This window comes from Equus caballus, unplaced genomic scaffold, assembly GCF_041296265.1.
Source record: "Equus caballus isolate H_3958 breed thoroughbred unplaced genomic scaffold, TB-T2T haplotype2-0000448, whole genome shotgun sequence".
Taxonomy (NCBI): Eukaryota; Metazoa; Chordata; class Mammalia; order Perissodactyla; family Equidae; genus Equus; species Equus caballus.
In genome coordinates this window covers 1081506-1100585 of record NW_027221892.1, presented here as the reverse complement: position 1 = coordinate 1100585, position 19080 = coordinate 1081506, and the positions used below count along the sequence as shown (strand labels likewise).

Here is a 19080-nt window from a genome sequence, read left to right as displayed (position 1 = left end):
ATAAAGAAGTGCAGATAAATAAAACCATTTCTGAAAGTAAAGAGTACTATGAAGACAATTAAACAGGGGATTGTGTTAGACAGCAACTGATATTTGCGGTGGGTTTTAGACTGCGTGGTCAAGGATTGCCTCTCTGAAGGGACATTTGAACTGAATGATACAAAGGAATTTTTAGCACTTTCTCAGCAAAGGTTTATTTCTTGATTGTATCATAATCTCATCAAGGATCATCTGGGAACTCTAGTTTTTATCTAATTCCAGGACCCAGGCTGAGAGAGCAGCCACCAAACTGAAACTTGCAGGTTGCTGTGACAAAAGGAAGTAAGATTCTGAAGGGCCTCACACCAGCAATGAAAAGCTCTAGTCTGTAAGTGACACAGATTTCTTCCACCTATACTTTATTAACCAGAACTATTCACATGACCCCACCCAAACCAAGAATCTGGGAATCGCAGTCCTACCACGTCCTGGAAGGCAGAGAATCAGAAATATTCGGAAAACATAATTAACTACTACTATAGTCCTTCATGTTCACAGGGGAAAATATAAAGGAGGGAAAGTCATAGATACATGCATGGTAGTGGCAGGAGTTCTCCTACAACTGTGCAAGGCCATTAGAATTGCTAGTTCTGGTTCCTCTGGGAGGCATATGGTAGAAACAGAAGACAGTTTGGTGAAGCTTTCCGAGTCTTGCTGCTATCTGATCCCTCTAATACTGAGGAAATGGTTTCTTACTGTTTTGCAGACCTGGAAGAATGAATCCACAGAATGTGACCTCATTGTCCCTACTCAGGATTCTAGTTTGCTCACTTCAGTCAAGGTGCCTTAAACTTTTCTAAAAGTCAAGAACAGTCTGGAAATACATATATTCTCCATATCAACTTCTCAGAGCAAAAATCAAAGAAATGGGCACAAGACCGGCTCAATGTTTTTTATGAATGATTGATAATATTAATTTGAAGACTATTTCTTACATATTATACATCCATTTGTAGAGGGAGTAAAAGGTTATAGACACCACTAAGACATACCTGCTTTTTCTTCTAGCATTTTCAGTTTGTCTTTTTAAAAAACTTAATCCTTTGTTCTGTTTGAAATCTTTCAATTGTGAAATATTTCAGGACTGATATTAAATGTGACTAACACTAAGCCAAATACCTATGTGCCCAATACCCAGCTTATGAAATAAAATATTATAAAAATAGTCATAGGTCTTGTTTTTGCACGCTTTTTGGTGAGGAAGATTGGCCCTGAGCTAACATCTGTTGCCAAGCTTCCTCTTTTTTGTCTCCCAAAAGCCCCAGTACATAGTTCTATATCCTAGTTATAAGTCATTCTAGTTCTTCTATGTGGGAGGCTGCCACAGCATGGCTTGATGAGCGGTGTGTAGGTCTATGCCGAGGATCCGAACCAGCGAACCCCAGGCCGTGGAAGTGGAGAGCATGAACTTAACCACTCGGCCATGGGGATGGCCCCCTATAGGTCTCTTTTTATACCTAATCACATTCCTCTTTCTCCCAGCTTCCCCAGAAGTAACCACTATTCTGAATTTAGAATTTATCCTTCTTGTGCTTTTCTTTGTACTTTTACTACATCTGTATGTATCTGTTATCAATATGTAGTATTTTTGAGATTTGGGGTTCTAGCAATGATGGGGTAAACACAACTGGATTAAAAAGAAAACAACAAGACTTATCCTCCCACCACACACAACTAAGAAACCGGACAAAACATACAGTGGTTTCCAGATATTAGACAACAGTCAGTGAAAGATAATGATCTCTGAGAGAAATGAAACAAAAGATGTGAGCCATATTATTGCCCCAGCTTACAGCCTGGAGAGAATTTTTAGGCTATGTGCAGGCAGGAAGTACCCAAACGGAGCCTGCTGGTTCCAGGAGCTAAAGATACAGAGCTCATACAAGGAAATCTTATGAGCATTTATGGGATGAAGTATGAGAGAAGACAGATCTGCGCAGGAAGAGCTCCAAATGAGTACTGATCAATGCAGGTGTGTGAGGAAACTACTCAAGGCCAGTGAAAGACCATGAGAAAGATTCAAGTATAGCCATCCCAGAACTCACACAGGGCTGGTAATACTCTATATTCCCACTAGCCAAATAAAAAAAACCTCCTAATACAAGGACATTCTCAAGAGGGTATCACATCAGTGTTGGGACCAAATTAGTCCTATACTAAAAGTTGTACTGGATCCACCTAACAAAGCAAGAAAGCAAGCCTCAAAATGGCAGAGTTGATTACAAATGGCTTAACTGAATCTCAAAACAAAGCCTGAAAATATTTTAGAAAAAAAATACAGAAACTCCAACAACTAAGAAAATAAAATTCACACTATGTGGCACTTGACAAAAAAAAATTACCAGATATGCAAGAGACAGGAAAATAAGACCTAAAATGAAAAGAAAAATCAATCGATATGAACAGACCCAGAGATGACAGAAACAGTTGGCAAGAATGTTTAAACACTTAGTATAAATATAGTTCATATGTTCAAGAAGGATGAAAGATGAGCATTTTAAGGAGATATGGAAGATGTAAAAGAAATCTATTCCTCAGCAATATGAATTTACTTAACACTACTGAATTGTGCTACACTCATAAATGGTTAAGATGGTATATTTTATATTTTTAGCATGGTAAAACAACCTTTGTTAATCTAAAAGGAAACAAACAAAACAAACCACAAATAAACATCTAGAAGTGAAAATACAATGTCTGAGAAGAAAAACAGTATGGTTAAAATTATCAACAGGTTAGACACTGTAGAAGAAGATTAATGAACTTAAAGACAACAGAAATCATCTAAAATGAGAGAGAGGAAAGATTGGAAAAAACTAAACATCAGCGAGCTATAGAAAAACATCATGTGCCCTAATACAGATATAACTGCACTCCCAAAAAGGAGGAGACAGATAGGACTGAAAATTTTGAAGGACTTACGGATGAAATTTTTCCAAATTTAATGAAAACCATAAACTCATATTTCCAAGAAGCTCAATGAACCCCAAGCAGAAGAAACAAAGAAAACTACACCAATGCACATCATAATCGTATTGCTTAAAATCAGTGATAAGGAAAAAACGTAAAAGCAGCCCAAAAAAAGACACGTGTACAGAAGAAAAATGAGAATTACAGCAGACTTCTCACTGGATTGAATGAAAGCCAGAAGAAAACGGAGCAACACCTTTAAAGAGCTGAAAGAAAAATAATGGTTGCCCAGAATTCTATATACAGTAAACATACATTTCAGAAATGAAAATGAAATAAATACTATTTCAGACATATCAAAGCTAAAATTCATCACCAGCAGCCCAGCAATATAATACATATTAAAGAAAATCCTCCAGACAGAAGGAAAATGACACCAACTATAATTCTGGATATACACAAGGAAATAAAGAGCACTGGAAACGCAAAGTTTGTGAGTAAATACAAAATACACTTTTCCCTAATTTTTAAACATCTTTAAAACATTACTGACCGGTTAAAACAAAAATGTAACAATGCATGTGGGGTTACTAATATATGTAGAAATAAAATGTATATCCACAATAACCTAAAATCTAGGAAAGGTGAAATGAAAGTAAACTATTGTAATGAGCTTATACTATACATGAAGGATAATAATATGATCAGAAGGTAGAGCGCAATAAGTGGAAGATGTCTAATATAAACCCTAAAACAACTTATAAAATAAAGAAAACAAAGAGTACAGATAACATGAAAAGAATATTGACTTATTCCTAACAAGTCAATAAAGGAGATTAAATGGAATTAGAAAATGTAAAATTTTCTGCCTTCTAAAAGAAGGCAGAAAAAAAATACAAAGAGATCACAAATAAGAGAGAGAATGAATAAATAGCACAATGGTACATTTAACCACTTTAATCACAACAACCAGTAATCATTTTAACTGTGAATGCTGTAAAAAAAAATCAAAAGGCAGAGATTTTTGAAACAGGAAAAGATAGAGACTGTCATGAAAAGGTAGAGACTGTCAAATTGTATGGAAAAGAACAACAACACTAAATACATATTCACCTAATGACAGAACTTCAAGATACATAAAACAGAAAATGATAAAATTAAAAGAACTGCACCAATCCACAATTATAGCCACTATTATAGATGTCAATACCCTTCTCTCAATAAATGACAAATGAAGTAGACAGAAAAATCAGTAAAGGAAGACCCGAATAACTCTATCAACCAACATTCTACCTAACATTTTTCCCAAATACAACTGGATCACTGACCAAGATAGACTGTAAGATTGGCCGTAAAGAAAGTCTCAATAAATGTAAAAGAATTCAAATAATAAAAACTATGCTTTCTGGCCACAATGGTATTACATTAGAAACTAACAACAAGCCAAAGCAATCTCGAGAAAAACCAACAAAGCTGGAGGTATCACAATCTCTGAATTCAAAACATACTACAAAACTACAGTAATCACAACAGCGTGGTACTGGTACAAAACACACACACAGCTCAATGGAACAGAACTGAGAGTCCAGAAATAAAACCACACATTTACGGACAGCTAATTTTCGACAAAGGAGCTAAGTACAGACAATAGAGAAAGGAAAGTCTCTTCAATAAATGGTGTTGGCAAAACTGGACAGCCACAGGCAAAAGAATGAAAGTAGACTATTATCTTACACCATACACAAAAATCAACTCAAAATGGATTAAAGAGATGAATGTAAGACATGAAACCATAATACTCCTAGCTGAAAACATAGCCAGTATGCTCTTCAACATTAGTCTTCGCAGTATCTTTTTGAATACCATGTCTCCTCAGGCACTGGAAACAAAGAAAAAAATTAACAAACGGGACTACATCAAACTAAAAGTCTTCCCCATCAACAAAATGAAAAGACAATCCACCAACTAGGAGAAAGTATTTGCAAGTCATATATCCAATAAGGGGTTAATTTCCAAAATATATAAAGAACTCACACAACTCAACAACAACAAAACAAACAATCCAATCAAAAAATGGGCAGAGGATATGAACAGACATTTTTCCAAAGAAGATTTACAGATGGCCAACAGGCACATGAAAAGATGTTCAGGGGACGGCCCGTTGGCACAGCGGTTAAGTTCACACCTTCCACTTTGGCAACCTGGGGTCTCCAGTTCAGATCCCGGGGGCAGACCTACACAATGCTTCTCAAGCCATGCTCTGGCAGGCATCCCACATAAAATAGAGGAAGATGGGCACGGATGTTAGCTCAGGGCCAGTCTTCCTCGGCAAAAAAAGGAGGATTGGCAGCAGAAGTTAGCTCAGGGCTAATCTTCTCCAAAAAGGAAAGAAAAGAAAAGATGCTCAACATCACTGATAATTAGAGAAATGCAAACCAAAGCTACAATGAGATATCACCTCACATCCATTGGAATGGCTATTACTAAAATGACATGAAATAACAAGAGTTGCAGAGGATGTGGAGAAAAGGGGAGCCTCATATACTGCTCGTGGGAATGCAAACTGCTACAGCCGCTACGGAAAACAGTATGGGGATTTCTCAAAATATTAAGAATAGAACTACCATACAATCCAGCTATTCCACTTCGGGGTAGATATCCAAAGAAGACGAAAACACTAATTTGAAAAGATACATGTACCCCTATGTTCATTGCAGCATTATTCACAATAGCCACAACCGGGAAGCAACCTAAGTGCCCATCAACAGATGATGGATAAAGATGTGGTATATGCACACAATGGAATACGACCCAGCCATAAAAAAGACGAAATTGTGCCATTTGAGACAACACGGATGGACCTTGAGGGTATTATGCTAAGTGAAATGTTAGACAGAGAAGGACAAATACTGTATGATTTCACTCATGTGGAATATAAACAAACAAACACACAAACACACAGAAACAGAGAACAGATTGGTGGTTACCAAAGGGGAAGAGGGTGGGGGAAGGCCAAAAGGGGTAAAGGGGCACATATATATGGTGACAGACGGAAACTAGACTTTTGGTGGTGGACATGATGTAACTTATACAGAAGCTGAAATATAATGATGTACACCTGAAATTTACACAATATTAAAAACCAACGTGACCTCAATTACAAAAATTTTCAAACTCAGAGAAAACAGTATTTGAAAGAGAACTGAGGGGCTGGCCCCGTGGCCGAGTGGTTAAGATCACGCGCTCCGCTGCAGGCGGCCCAGTGTTTCGTTGGTTTGAATCCTGGGCGCGGACTGGGCACTGCTCATCAAACCACGCTGAGGCAGCGTCCCACACGCCACAACTAGAAGGACCCACAACGAAGAATATACAACTATGTACCAGGGGGCTTTGGGGAGAAAAAGGAAAAAAATAAAATCTTAAAAAAGATAACTGAAAAATCCGCATATATATGGAATCTAAACGTATTTCTAAATAACTCATGCATCAAAGAAGAAATCCCAGAAGAAATTTTAAAATATTTTGAATAGAATGGAAATGAAAGCATGACATATCAAAATTTGTGGGGTATACCCAGGCAGTTCTTAGAGGAAAATTTATAGCATTAAAAACTCAGAAGAGAAGAGAAGAAAATTCTCAAAACTATGGTTAAAGCTTAAGAAGCCAGAAAAAGAAGAGCAAAGTAAACCCAAATAAGTAGGAAAAAAGTAAATGAAAGGAAGAAATCAATAAAAATAAAAAACAACCAAAAATGACAAAAAGAGAGAAAACCAATTAAACCAAAAACGATTTGTCTGAGATCAATAAAACTGACAAATCTCAAGCAAGTCCAATAAGGATAAAAAAGAGAAAAGACACAAATAAATAATATCAGGAAAGAGAGAGAAGACATCACTACAGAACCTTCAAACATTAAAAGTGATATGGGAATAGAGTAGACAATTTTACGCCAACAAACTAATGACTTAGATTGAATAGACAAATTCCTTGAAAGACACAAACTAGCCAAGTTGACTCAAGAAGTAATAGAGACAGGACTTCCAGAATGGTGGTATAAGGAGCTCGGCAGAACATTTCCCCATGAAACGATCATTTAAATGATCAAAATTGGAGCCAGCCTGTGGCACAGTGGTTAAGTTCGCACATTGCACTTTGGCGGCCCGGGGTTCGCCGCTTCGGATCCTGGGTGTGGACATGGCACCACTTGGCAAGCCATGCTGTGGTAGGCATCCCACACATAAAGTAGAGCAAGATGGGCACAGACGTTAGCTCAGGGCCAGTCTTCCTCAGCAAAAAAAGAGGAGGATTGGCAGCAGATGTTAGCTCAGGGCTAATCTTCCTCAAAAAAAAAATGGTAAAAATTATTATTATTTTTAAATTTAAATTTTCTGGAAATTGTCCTAATGGCATACAGCAAATTAAAAAACATTTACTCAGGAAAATCTAGTAAATCTGGGTAAGAACAGCAAGTCTGTGCCATTTGAGCCATGTCCCACTCCTACCTCCACCCCTCCTACAAGTCGGAGTGATCCAGCTTTACAAGAAAATGAGACCCTCTCTCTCCTCTTAGCTCGCAGTCTAGGGTGAGAGTTTCTCCCTGGGAGAGCAGGCTGCTGCAGTCTCTAACGTTCTCAGCTTCATGTTGCAGAAGTTCTATTCCAGGCAAATGTAGCCAAGAGGACTGGGGCTCTGTTACCCCAAGTAGCCCCTACTTGGAAGGTGGACCTCTACCACAGGTAGGAGCAGGTTGAAAACACTGGGCCCTGAGCACCCACACCCCAGCTTGCTGACAGGATGCAGGTTCCATACCAGGAAGTATGTCACGGGCTGAAGTGTGTTCCTGAAAAATTCGTATGTTGAAGTCCTAACTCCCAGTACCTCATAATGTGATTGTATTTGGAGAAAAGGTCTTTAATGAGGTCATTAGGATGGGCTCTAATCCAATATGACTGGCGTCCAAACAAGAAGAAGAAATTTGGACAAAGACTCGTCTAAAGGGAAGACCTCGTGAAGACACAGGGAGAAGACGGTAACCTACAAACCACGGAGAGAGGCCTCAGAAGAAACAGCTCTGCCCACAACTTGATCTTGGACTCCTCACCTCCAGAACTGTGAAAAAATTAATTTCCGTAGTTTAAGCCCCCCAGTCTGTGGTAATTTGTTAAGGCAGCCCTAGCAAACTAATACAGATTTTGGTACCAGGATGTAGGGTGCTGCTGTAACAGATACTTAAAATTGTGGAAGTGGCTTTAGAACTGGGGAATGGGTAGAGGCTGGAAGAGTTCTGAGGTGCAAGTTAGAAAAAGAAACCAAAATTGAAGATTTGAAAGTTCTCAACCTATCTACATTACAAAAAAATGAGAAAATCTGTTCTGGAGAGAACATCAAGGGTGTGGCTGGACAATCACTCACTAAAGGAGCCCAACAATAAATCTGAACCGAAAGATGGACAAACCCGAAAACTTAAACACAGACTGATGGAGATTATGCAATCTGAGGAGCAGAGAGAAAAAAGAATGAGGAAAAATGAACAGAGCCTTAGAGAATTGTGGAACACCATTAGGCACACCAACCTATGTGTAATGGAAGTAACAGAAGGAGAGGAGAGAGAGAAAAGAGCAGAAAAATATTGACTATGTAGTGATCGAAAACTTCCCAAATATGATAAAAACAATATATATCCCTGAAGCTCAACAAACTCTAAGTCGGAGAAATGAAAGGAGGGCTACACCAAGACGCATCATGGTCAGATGTTGAAAGCTGAAAGTATATATCCAAAGGAATTCAAAGCAGGGACTCAAACAGATATTTTTATGCCAATGTTCATTGAAGCATTATTCACTAAAACCAAAAGGTGAAAACAATCCAAGTGTCCATCCACAGATGAAAGGATAAGCAAAACGTAGTGTATATGTACAAAGGTATATTATTCAATGATAAAAAGGAATAAAGATCTGATACATGACACAACATGGATGAACACTGAAAACATTATGCTAAATGAAATAAGCCATGCAAATGGACAAATACTGTATGAATCCACTGATATGAAGTATCTAGAATAGGCAAATTCATAGAAATAGAAAGTAGATTAGACATAACCAGGGGTTAGAGAGAGGGTAGGGTGGAGACTTATTGCTTAACAATTACAGACTTTCTGTTGGGGGTGATGAAAAAGTTTTGAAAACAGTGGTGAAGGTTGCACAACATTTTGAATGGAATTAGTGCTACTGAATTGTACACTTAAAAATGGTTAAAATGACAAATTTTATGTTGAATATATTTTACCACAATTTTAAAAAATCAATAATGTAATATATCGAAACCCACTGAATTGTACACTTGTAATGGGTGAGTGGTATGGTATGTAAATTATATCTCAATAAAGCTGTTTTTTACCCTTAATAAAAAGATATAAAGAACATAACTAGCTTTATGCCTACTAAGGAAATTGATTTCCACTTCAGGCCTAGATGACTTTATGGCTGAATTCTACTAAACATTTTTTTTCGAACTTTACAGAAGTATAATTGACAATAAAAATTGCATGTACTTAAGGTGTACAATGCAAACCGTTGATATACACATACATTGTGAAATGATTATTACAGTCAAGTTAACTAACACATCCATCACAGTTACTTTTTTGTTGTGTGTGGTGAGAACACTTCAGATCTACTGTCTTGGGGCTGGCCCAGTGGCATAGCAGTTAAGTTTGCGTGCTCTGCTTTAGCGGCCCAGGGTTCACCGGTTCGGATCCTGGGCACGGACATGGGAACCACTTATCAAGCCATGCTGTGGCAGGCGTCCCACATGTAAAGTAGAGGAAGATGGGCACATATGTTAGCTAAGGGCCAATCTTCCTCAGCAAAAAGAGGAAGATTGGTGGCAGATGCTAGCTCAGAGCTAATCTTCCTCAAACAAAACTACTCTCTTAAAAAATTTCAAGTATACAATACAGTATCATTAACTATAATCACTATGCTGTACAATAGGACCCAAAGGTTATTTGTCTTATAACTACAAGTTTGTACCCTTTGACAAGCATTTCCCTATTCCCCCCCCACCTTCTTCCAAACATCCCAGGAGGGAGTATACCAGTTCTACGCAAAATCTTCCAGACTTTTAAAGAGGAAGGAATACTGTCCAACTCACTTTATGTAGCCAACATTATCCTGATACCAAAACCAGATAAAGACATTACAAGAAAAAAGAACTATAAACCAATATCCCTCATGAAAATAGATGGAAAAATTCTTCACAATTTTTGAACAAACAACTTATCATGAATTGAGTGAAAAAACAAAATATATCATGACCAAGTGGGGTTTAACCCAGGAATGCAAAGTTGACTTAATGTTAAAATCAATTAATATAGTTCACCATGTCAACAAACTAAAGAAAAAATAATCATTTTAATATATATATAAAAACATTCGATGCACAAAGATTCATTCAGTACAATAACTCTCAACAAACAAGGAATAAAAGGGAATTCTTTCCACCTGATAAAGAGTATCTACAAAAACCCTACAGTTGACATTATATTTCAGGATGCAAGACTGAATGCTTTTACCCTAAGATCTGGAATGAAGCAACAATGTTTACCTACCACTTCTATTGGAGGTCCTAGACAGTACCGTAAGGCAAAAGAAAAAATCAAACATGCAGATTGGAAAAGAAGTAAAACTGTCTTTATTTTCAAGTGCATAATTGTCTAAGAAAACCCTGAGGAATCTACAAATAAAAGCTACTAGAACTTTTAAGTGAGTCTAGCAACATTGCAGATACGAGGTCAATATGCAAAAATTAGTTACATTTCTATGTCTAGCAAGAAATGGTCAAACTGAAATTTAAAGTACCATTTTCAATAACGTAAACATGGATTTTCTAGGAATAAATTTGAGAAAAGATATTCAGGACTATACACTGAGAAGTGTAAAACATTGCTGACAGAAATCCAAGATTACCTTAATAAATGGAGAGAGATACTGGTTCATGGATCGGAAGACTCAGTTGTCATTTTTCCTCAAATTGACCTGTAGATTTGAGAGAATCTCAATGAAAATCTCAATAGGTTCTTTTGAAGAAATACATTAGTCAACCCTAAAATGAATATGGAACTACAAAGGATATAGAATAGCCAAAACAACTTGGAAATAGAAGAGCAAAGTAGAAGGACTAAAACTACTTGATTCCAAGCTTATCATAAAGAGACAGTAATCCAGACAACGTGGTATTGGAATAGTCACAGGCCAGCGGAACACCATAGAGAGTTCAGAAGTAGACTCACAAATTTATGGACAATAGATTTTTAAAGTAACAGTTTTATTAAGATATAATTCACATACAATACAATTCACGCATTTTAAATGTACGATTAAATGGTTTTTCGTATATTCAGAGAGTTGCGCAACCATCATTACTATTTAATTTTAGAAAATTTAGGTCACCCACAAAAGAAACCCTGTATCAATTAGCAGTCACTCCCCATTTCCTCCTGAATCCTCCTACCCTGGCCCTAGGCAGCCACCAATCTACTTTCTGTTTCAATGGACTCGCCTATTCTAGACATTTCACATAAATGGTATCATACAATATGTGGTCTTTTGTGACTGGATTCTTCACTTAGTTTAATGCTTTCAATGTTGTAGCATGTATCATTTCTTTTCCTTGCTTAGTAATATTTCATTGTATGGATATACCACCTTTTTGGTTATTTATTCATGAGTTGATGGACATTTGCTTCCCCTTTGGGGCTTTTACAAATCATTCTGCTATGAGCATTTGTTTACAAGTTTTTGCGAGGACATACGTTTTCAGTTATCTTGGTTATATACTTGGGAGTGAAATTGCTGAGTAACTTTATGCTTAACCTTTTGAAGAACTGCCAGACTTTGGAAAATATCCCAAGCAGTTGCACTATTTTACATTCCCAACAGCATGAATGTTCCAATTTTTCTACACCCTAGCCAACACTTACCTGTCTTTGGTGATTATGGCCATCCAAGCAGATGTGAAGTGGTATCTCATTTGGTTTTAATTTGCATTTCCCTATTAGTTAATTATGTTGAGTATTTTTTCATGTGTTTATTGGCCATTTGTATATCTTCTTTGGAGAAATGTCTATTCAAATCTGAGAAACCATTGCCTAATCCAAGGTCACAAAGATTTAAATCTACGTAGTCTTGTAAGAGTTTATAGGTTTAGCTCTTGCATTTAGCTCTTTGATCCATTTGAGTAAATTTTTGTATATGGTATGAGATAGCTGTACAACTTCATTCTTTTTATGTGGCTATCCTGTGGACAAATGATTTTTGACAAAGAAGCCAAGAGAATTCAAAGAGGAAATGATCATCTTTTCAATAAATGGTGATAGGAAATTGGAGAGCCATATACGCAAAAAAAAGTCTTAATCGTTGTTTCACACCATATGGAAATATTAGTTCAAAATGGATCATAATAAGTGTCTAAATATAAGAGCCAAAATTATAAATTTTCTAGAAGAAAATATAGGAGAAAATCTTAGTGATGTTGGGTTAAGCAAAAATTTCTTAAATAAAGCATAAACTAAAATAAAAGGCATAAACTATAAAAGAAAAGTCAATAAATTTGACTTCATGAAAATTAAAAATTTTTGTTCCTTAAAAGACACATAAGAAAATAGACGATCCAGCCACAGATTGAGAGAAAGTGTTTTCAAAACACGTATCTGACAAAGTAACTGTATCTAGAATAGACATAAAATTCTTACAACTCAATAATAATAAGAGAATCCAGTTTATCACATGGGCAAAAGATTTGATCAGATGTTTAAACTAACTATTTTGGAAAACATTTTGGCAGGTTCTTAAACAGTCAAGACTTCACCTTCCAGTTGATTCAGTACTCCCACTCCTAGAGAAATGTGAACATACATGCACATGAAAACTTGTACAAGATTCTTTATAGCAGCTTTATTTGTAATAGCCCCAAACCGCAAGCAACTCAAAAGCCCATCAGCGGGGGAACAGATAAACAAATTGCGTTATATCTATATAATGGGTGCTACTTAGCAATAAAAGAAATGACAGCTGATACAACAACATGGATGAATCTCTAAACAGTGATGCTGAGAGAAAGAAGTGTTAGAAAATGCAAACAAATCTATTGTGACAAAATAATCAGAGGTCTCCTGGGGATGGGGCACAGAGGGAAGAGACAGGGATAGACTACAAAGGAGCAAGAGAAGTTTTGTGTGTGATGGATATGTTCCTTATTTTGATTGTGGTTATAGTTTGAGTAGTATATAACAAGACAAAACTTATCAAATTGTACACTTTAGGTATGTGCAGTTCATTGTACATCACATATCTTAAAACATCGGAAAGAAACAATATATGGTACTTTAATGTGTTTTCACATATAAATGAATTTATCCGTTTTCTTGTTGATGAGTGTCTAGGTTGTTCTCAGTTTTCAATTTAGAAAGAGCGCTGCAGTTAATATTCTTATATGTCTCTCTGTGTACGTACATGTGAGGGTTTCCAAAGTAGGCCCCCAGAGTAGAGTTGCTGGGTCATAGCTATGCACATCTGCCACTTTACTGGATCTTCCCAAATTGTTCTTCAGGGTCATTCCCTTTTATACCACACACCATTAGCAGTGTACGCAATTTAAGCTTGTTCCACTCTTTCCAATATCATGGATCTAAAGTAATAAATTGTTTTAATTTGTACTTCTTTAATTATTAGAAAAGTTGGGCACTTCCTTGTAAATGCTAGTCATTTGAATTTCTGGATACTGACTAAAATTTGGTGGGAGGAATAATGGAGGAACCACCTGAATTTTCTCCCAAATGTAGCCAATTACTTTAATATCATTTGCTGAAAAATTATCATTTTCCACTGATTTGAAATGCCACCTCTAATATGTACTTATTTCTCCCGTGTGCTTTTTTTTTTTTCCTGGAGTTTTAATTCTGTTCTAGAAATAAATCTGAGTAACTAAGGGCATTCAGTAAATGACCTGATCTGCTTATCCTTTCCTACATTGGTAATTTACTCTTGCAATTTTTGTAATTCTAGATGATGTTGATGAGGAGGAAAAAAATTTTTTCCTTTACTTTCTCAGGTTCAATAACTGGGGTCTTGCAAATTGAACTGACAAAAGACAGATTAACAGGAGAAAAAGGTTTATTTCATATGCATATGGTGGAGGGGCCTCAGAAATGACATGAAAATCCTAAAGAGGCAGACTGTTACCATTTTCACAAAGGGAAATAAATTTGTGAAGAAATGACAAGACAAAGGAAAAGAGGTTTGAGCTTCTAAGGGTGGTAAATTGTGAGGAGGTAAATATAGGGGGAAACTAAGGAAAGATAAAGGTTATTTATTAAAATTTGTTTGTGCAGGCTCATGTTGGTGCCGATTTTCTGTCTTCTTCATAGCCATAAAACTCCCTTAGGAGAAGAGACTTATGGCAGCCCTCAGCTTTTAGAAGTTTCTGCTCTTAGTCAGATAAAGAATCTCCAAGAAGGCTTCTTTCTGTATCTGTTGATTCTCAATGGCCTTACCTCAAAATAATCCATATGGCATATTTTGGGTGGTGCATTCTAATCCCCTTCAATAAACTGCCAATTACTCTATTTCTTTTTTAACATTCCTGGATACTCCTACATGTTTATGAATTTTAGAATTAGTTTTTAAGATTAAAAGAATTTCCAGAACTAAAAGAAACAACTGGGTTCAAGCAGAACAAGAATTAATAACCTGGGACTGAATAAGCTGAGAAGGATAGTTACAATTTTTACGACTTCTTGTTTGAAACATTTCTGGTTCTTTGGTGTTTTGTTTTTCCAGATTTAAGGAAACTTTTTCTCTTAAGCTACCTATGATTTACAATTGGTAAAGTATACCTTTGTAAACAAAGAGGAAACATTTACTTTTTCTCCCTGTATGATCCCTCCAGAATTTAGAAACTCAAGTGTTCTTTTCATGGCAATACAGTAAGTTACTTGCATAATTTCAATAAGAATCTGTTCTCCTTCTAACAGGGTACAATTGAAAACACTGGCTATGTTACCAAGGCTTTGACTGGAATGTCATAGTTGAGAGAGAGATGCATAGATTCAGACATGACCAGACAGCTGTAAGGAACTGCCTGAAACTTGGCTCGGCTTCCTGGCCTCAGAGGCTTTGAAAGAGTCAAATCTGAGATTCCTTATAAAAAGTTCCAGCAAAGCAGTCTTAAAAGAGCTTATGTGGTCAATCACCATTCTTGCTACACTCATGTAAATAATCAGGCCAAGTTTAATACAAACAAATTAGTTTTACTGTGATTATCTTTGGTAAAAAATGGGGTAATTGTAGAGAGAAAAATTATGTTTGCACCTTTGTAGATATTTAGATTCTAACCCTGTTAATTGTCTTTGAGGTTTTGTTATATACCTGTAAACTGAACTGGATCCTAAATTCTTCTAATTTTCTCAAATATCTGGCTACCACTCTCCAACCGAATGTTTCCTATTGCCTCCCATCCTTCTGATTTGGAATCACTGAGACCAAAGACTGTCCTTGAATCTCCTTGGAAAGGAATATACTAGGTCTTCCTCCCGACCCAGATGGCAGCCAAACCTCCAGGACTTAAACCTTGGCTACACATCTCACAGTGGAAGAAAGCTCCTCCTGACCTCTGGTCCTTTACAAACACTGAAGACCTCTGAATCAAACTGATGAGCAGGAGAAGCAGCTGACATTGACGTAGACTGCTTCCACCCAAGACACCAGATCAAGATTTCCCATTTTAACTAAACATGAAACACTGTCTTCCTCTCTTTCTTTCCTTTACTCTGGCATTGGCCTGGCAAGATAATGCCACCATCATATCTCCCAAGCCATTACTAAGGGAGAGCAACCTTTCAGACAGCTGGATTCATCATCAAAAACTCCAATCTGTTCATGATGCTGGAACCCATGAACAATGCCACCTGAGCAGTAATGGTTTACGCCCCAACAGGATTTAATTTCATCGGTGGTGGTGATCATTCTCCTTGGACCTATAAATGCTTAGATGGCTAACACATAACTGGGCAATGCCCCTTAGGTTATCTAACTGTGCCACTCAACTGTTCTCAAATAGGCTAAGACACTTCATTGGTCAACTCCCCTAATCATCCAATTCGAAAAGACCTGCCAGGAGGCCTTCATGATTCAGGATGTGCTTCTTTCGGCAGGTCCCTACTTCCTTTGTTAGGAGTGAGTACAAATGAGGCTGTGATCAGAAATCCCTCCTTAACTCTTGAAAGTATTGCAGAATTCGCTGCTAAAGCAATAGCTGCCCAATGAAAATCTCTAGACTCTCAGCTCAAAGTAGTTCTTGATAATATGACAGCCCTTGATCATTTGTTAGCTGAGCAAGGATGTGTCTGTGCTGTGGCCACCACCCGCTGCACCTGGATTAACACTTCTGGGGAAGCTGAAATTTAGTTACATAAAATCACTGAGTGCGCCACTTGGCTTAAAAAGGTGACTCCTTCAACAGAGTATTTCTTTCACTTATTGGATTTTGATTGGTTTGGGTCTTGGGGACCATGGCTCTGAAGTGCACTCCAGACATGGGAATTATCCTACCAGTAACAGTCATAGTAATCTCCCTGATGCACTGTATTCTCTCAAAAGCTTTAAATGCGTGTTTGCAGCTGCTAACCATCAAGCAAATGAATGTGAAGTCGTGACCTGTGAATACCACAGGATTCGGCAGAAAACCTCATGACCTGTGACTATAACACGGAGAAACAGTAAAAGCTGCGAGACCAACAGAGCGGTAGCTGAGAGTGGCACTAATGCCTTAAATTTTGATCACATCTTTCAAGTTATGCTAAGAGTCTCATGCAAAGGGGGAGAACTGTTAAAAAAGAAAAAACAGGAACAAAATGGTGTCACTTGTGCTAAGTCCCACATCAATAAATCAAGACTTAATTGCACTTTCAGTCTCTCACAGGAATGTGACCTTTAACTAGTCAATCTGGAATTACCTGGTCGGCATGAGTGAGTAATCTGCCTCATAGATCCCCACACTACTCTTCCCCAAAGGAAGGTGATCTTGCCCGAATCTGCTCTTTGCTAGAAACTTCCTTTATTCCGTCCCTTCTGCCCCTAACAGCCTTCCACTTTGCATAGCTCCTTGGACCTCCCTTCTATTTGCTAGCTGGGATGCTGCTCAATTCATGAATTGTTGAATAGAGCCAATTCGATCTTCAAATTTACTCAGTTGGCTTTTGCTTTAAACACCTTAGCATCATCATCCTCTGAAAATAATGCTAATTTTGTCTTTTTTCTATTACTATATTTCTTTCTTTCTCTTATCTGGGGGACAAAGAGATTAATTAGAACACTAAGGTTCCTTAGAGGATGTAAGACTTCGGTGAATCTTGCAGGAATAGCAGCATTTGGACTGGCTAAGAGGGGAGGATGACAGAAATATAGCCACGCATTGCTCAATGATGGGGATACATTCTGAGAAATGTGTTAGGCAGTTTCATCATTGAGCGTACTTACACAATTCATCATAGAGTGTACTCACACAAACCTAGATGGTATAGACTACTACACACCTAGGCTATATGGTACTAATCTTACGGGACCACCCTCCTATATGCCCTCCGTCCTTGACCCAAACGCTGTTATGCTGTGCATGTCTCTAGATAAAATTGAGCTGTCCTACTCCCAACTAACGGAAGTCAGTTGATAGAACCGCTGGTGGCACCTGGAACTCTACATATTACATCACAGAAAAACTCAGACTAGTAGTGTCTTGGAAGATGTTTTGTTCATAGTAAGTGTGAAAATAAAGGAAAACCTCTTTTAAAATGGAGTCATGAAACCCTGAAGGGGGACCTCTCACGTACATACCACTCACTGCTGCCTGCCTAACTGGCAGGAAGATGGACGATAAGAATTATTTTAACCAGGCCTATTTGTATAAAATTCTCTCAGTCCCAACTTCTTATCCGTGATGATAAGAATGTAACTTTTCTGCTGGTGCAACGGAGGACATCTTCACCTAGGAATTTCATCTCCTGCTTTTAAGAAAAGGAAGGAAGATCCGTCCCTGCCGCAGCGACAACGCATTGTCACAACCTTACACTCTTGTTCTTCTCCAATGAACTTTTATTCTAAATAACCCTCCTTAATTTCCTCCTAACACCTAATAAAAACTAACTTTCCCCTTGTCTCTTCCAACTTGCCTATGGTTCACCATAGTTTGCACGTCCAGAATTGCAATTCCTCGGCTATTCCCAAATAAACTCATTTTTTGAGCTTGCCCCCCAGACAGCTTCATTTAGGTTGACATAACAGCTAAAGATAGTTTTAGTCTCTATTAACATCACAACCAAATACTTAAATCACAACCAAGTACTTAAAAGCCTGACATAATTGTAGACTCATAAGTGAAATGTCACATTATCATTTTCAATAAATCAGCATCAATTTAACATTTCGGAGAGCCCCCCAAATTCTCAGCACTCAAATCCAAGACAAGAAAGATAAAAAACAGTACGACTGCATTCTGGTTATCCTATGAATTAAAGTGGAGTGAGTGTGAGTGAGTGTGTGTGTGTGTGTGTGTGTGTGTTTTAAAGCCTTTTGTTCACCAGCTTCTTTCCCTATCTTACACTGTACTCCCTAAGGACTGTGTATATCATTTAACTTTCTCCATTGAACGATAAACTTCAGAAGGTCTGGCCATTTTGGTTCTACGGGGTTTCTATCTCTTGCGCTTTCCCAGATCATACCATGTATTTAATATGCATTGACCCACCTGTGCAGAAAAGGGACCGTCTAGTCTCATGCTTAAATCAGTACTATGTCACTATCCATCGATCAATAAGTTGTGCATTCTCGGTGACAACTGAATGTTTTCTCTTTCAGCTGAAGTTTAAAGGAGGAGGGGAGTCGACTCCAAAACTGCACACTGGTGTAGCCCCAAACGGAAATACAGCGAAAGCTCGAGCGACCTCTCCCAGCGCAAACGAGTCCACCCCAGCTTCAGGAAACGAAGGAGTATGTGGGGTTGCGGATGACTGGCTTTGGGGCTCATTCTTTTCACTACAGCGCCCCAGGAGCGGAAGGCAAGCCCAGGCTCCAGGGA

General features: G+C 37.7%; 2 protein-coding genes across 3 annotated transcripts in view; one reads left to right on the top strand and one right to left on the bottom strand.

Moving 5' to 3' along the window:
* LOC138922078 (cuticle collagen 34-like) overlaps positions 1 to 19080 on the top strand; it is a 222831-nt gene that overhangs the window by 58331 nt on the left and 145420 nt on the right. The window contains exons 3-4 of one of the 2 annotated variants that reach the window (XR_011435167.1): positions 262 to 367; positions 746 to 1204. The exons of the other annotated variant lie outside the window; for it this stretch is intronic. The gene's annotated coding sequence lies outside the window, so the exon portion shown is untranslated. Of the gene's footprint in view, positions 1 to 261; positions 368 to 745; positions 1205 to 19080 lie in introns of those variants that run through there. 2 annotated transcript variants of the gene reach the window in all.
* Positions 10919 to 19080, bottom strand: part of LOC138922085 (uncharacterized) — a 47322-nt gene continuing 39160 nt past the window's right edge. Inside the window, exon 2 of the transcript XR_011435168.1 lies at positions 10919 to 10988. The gene's annotated coding sequence lies outside the window, so the exon portion shown is untranslated. The remainder of the gene's footprint in view (positions 10989 to 19080) is intronic.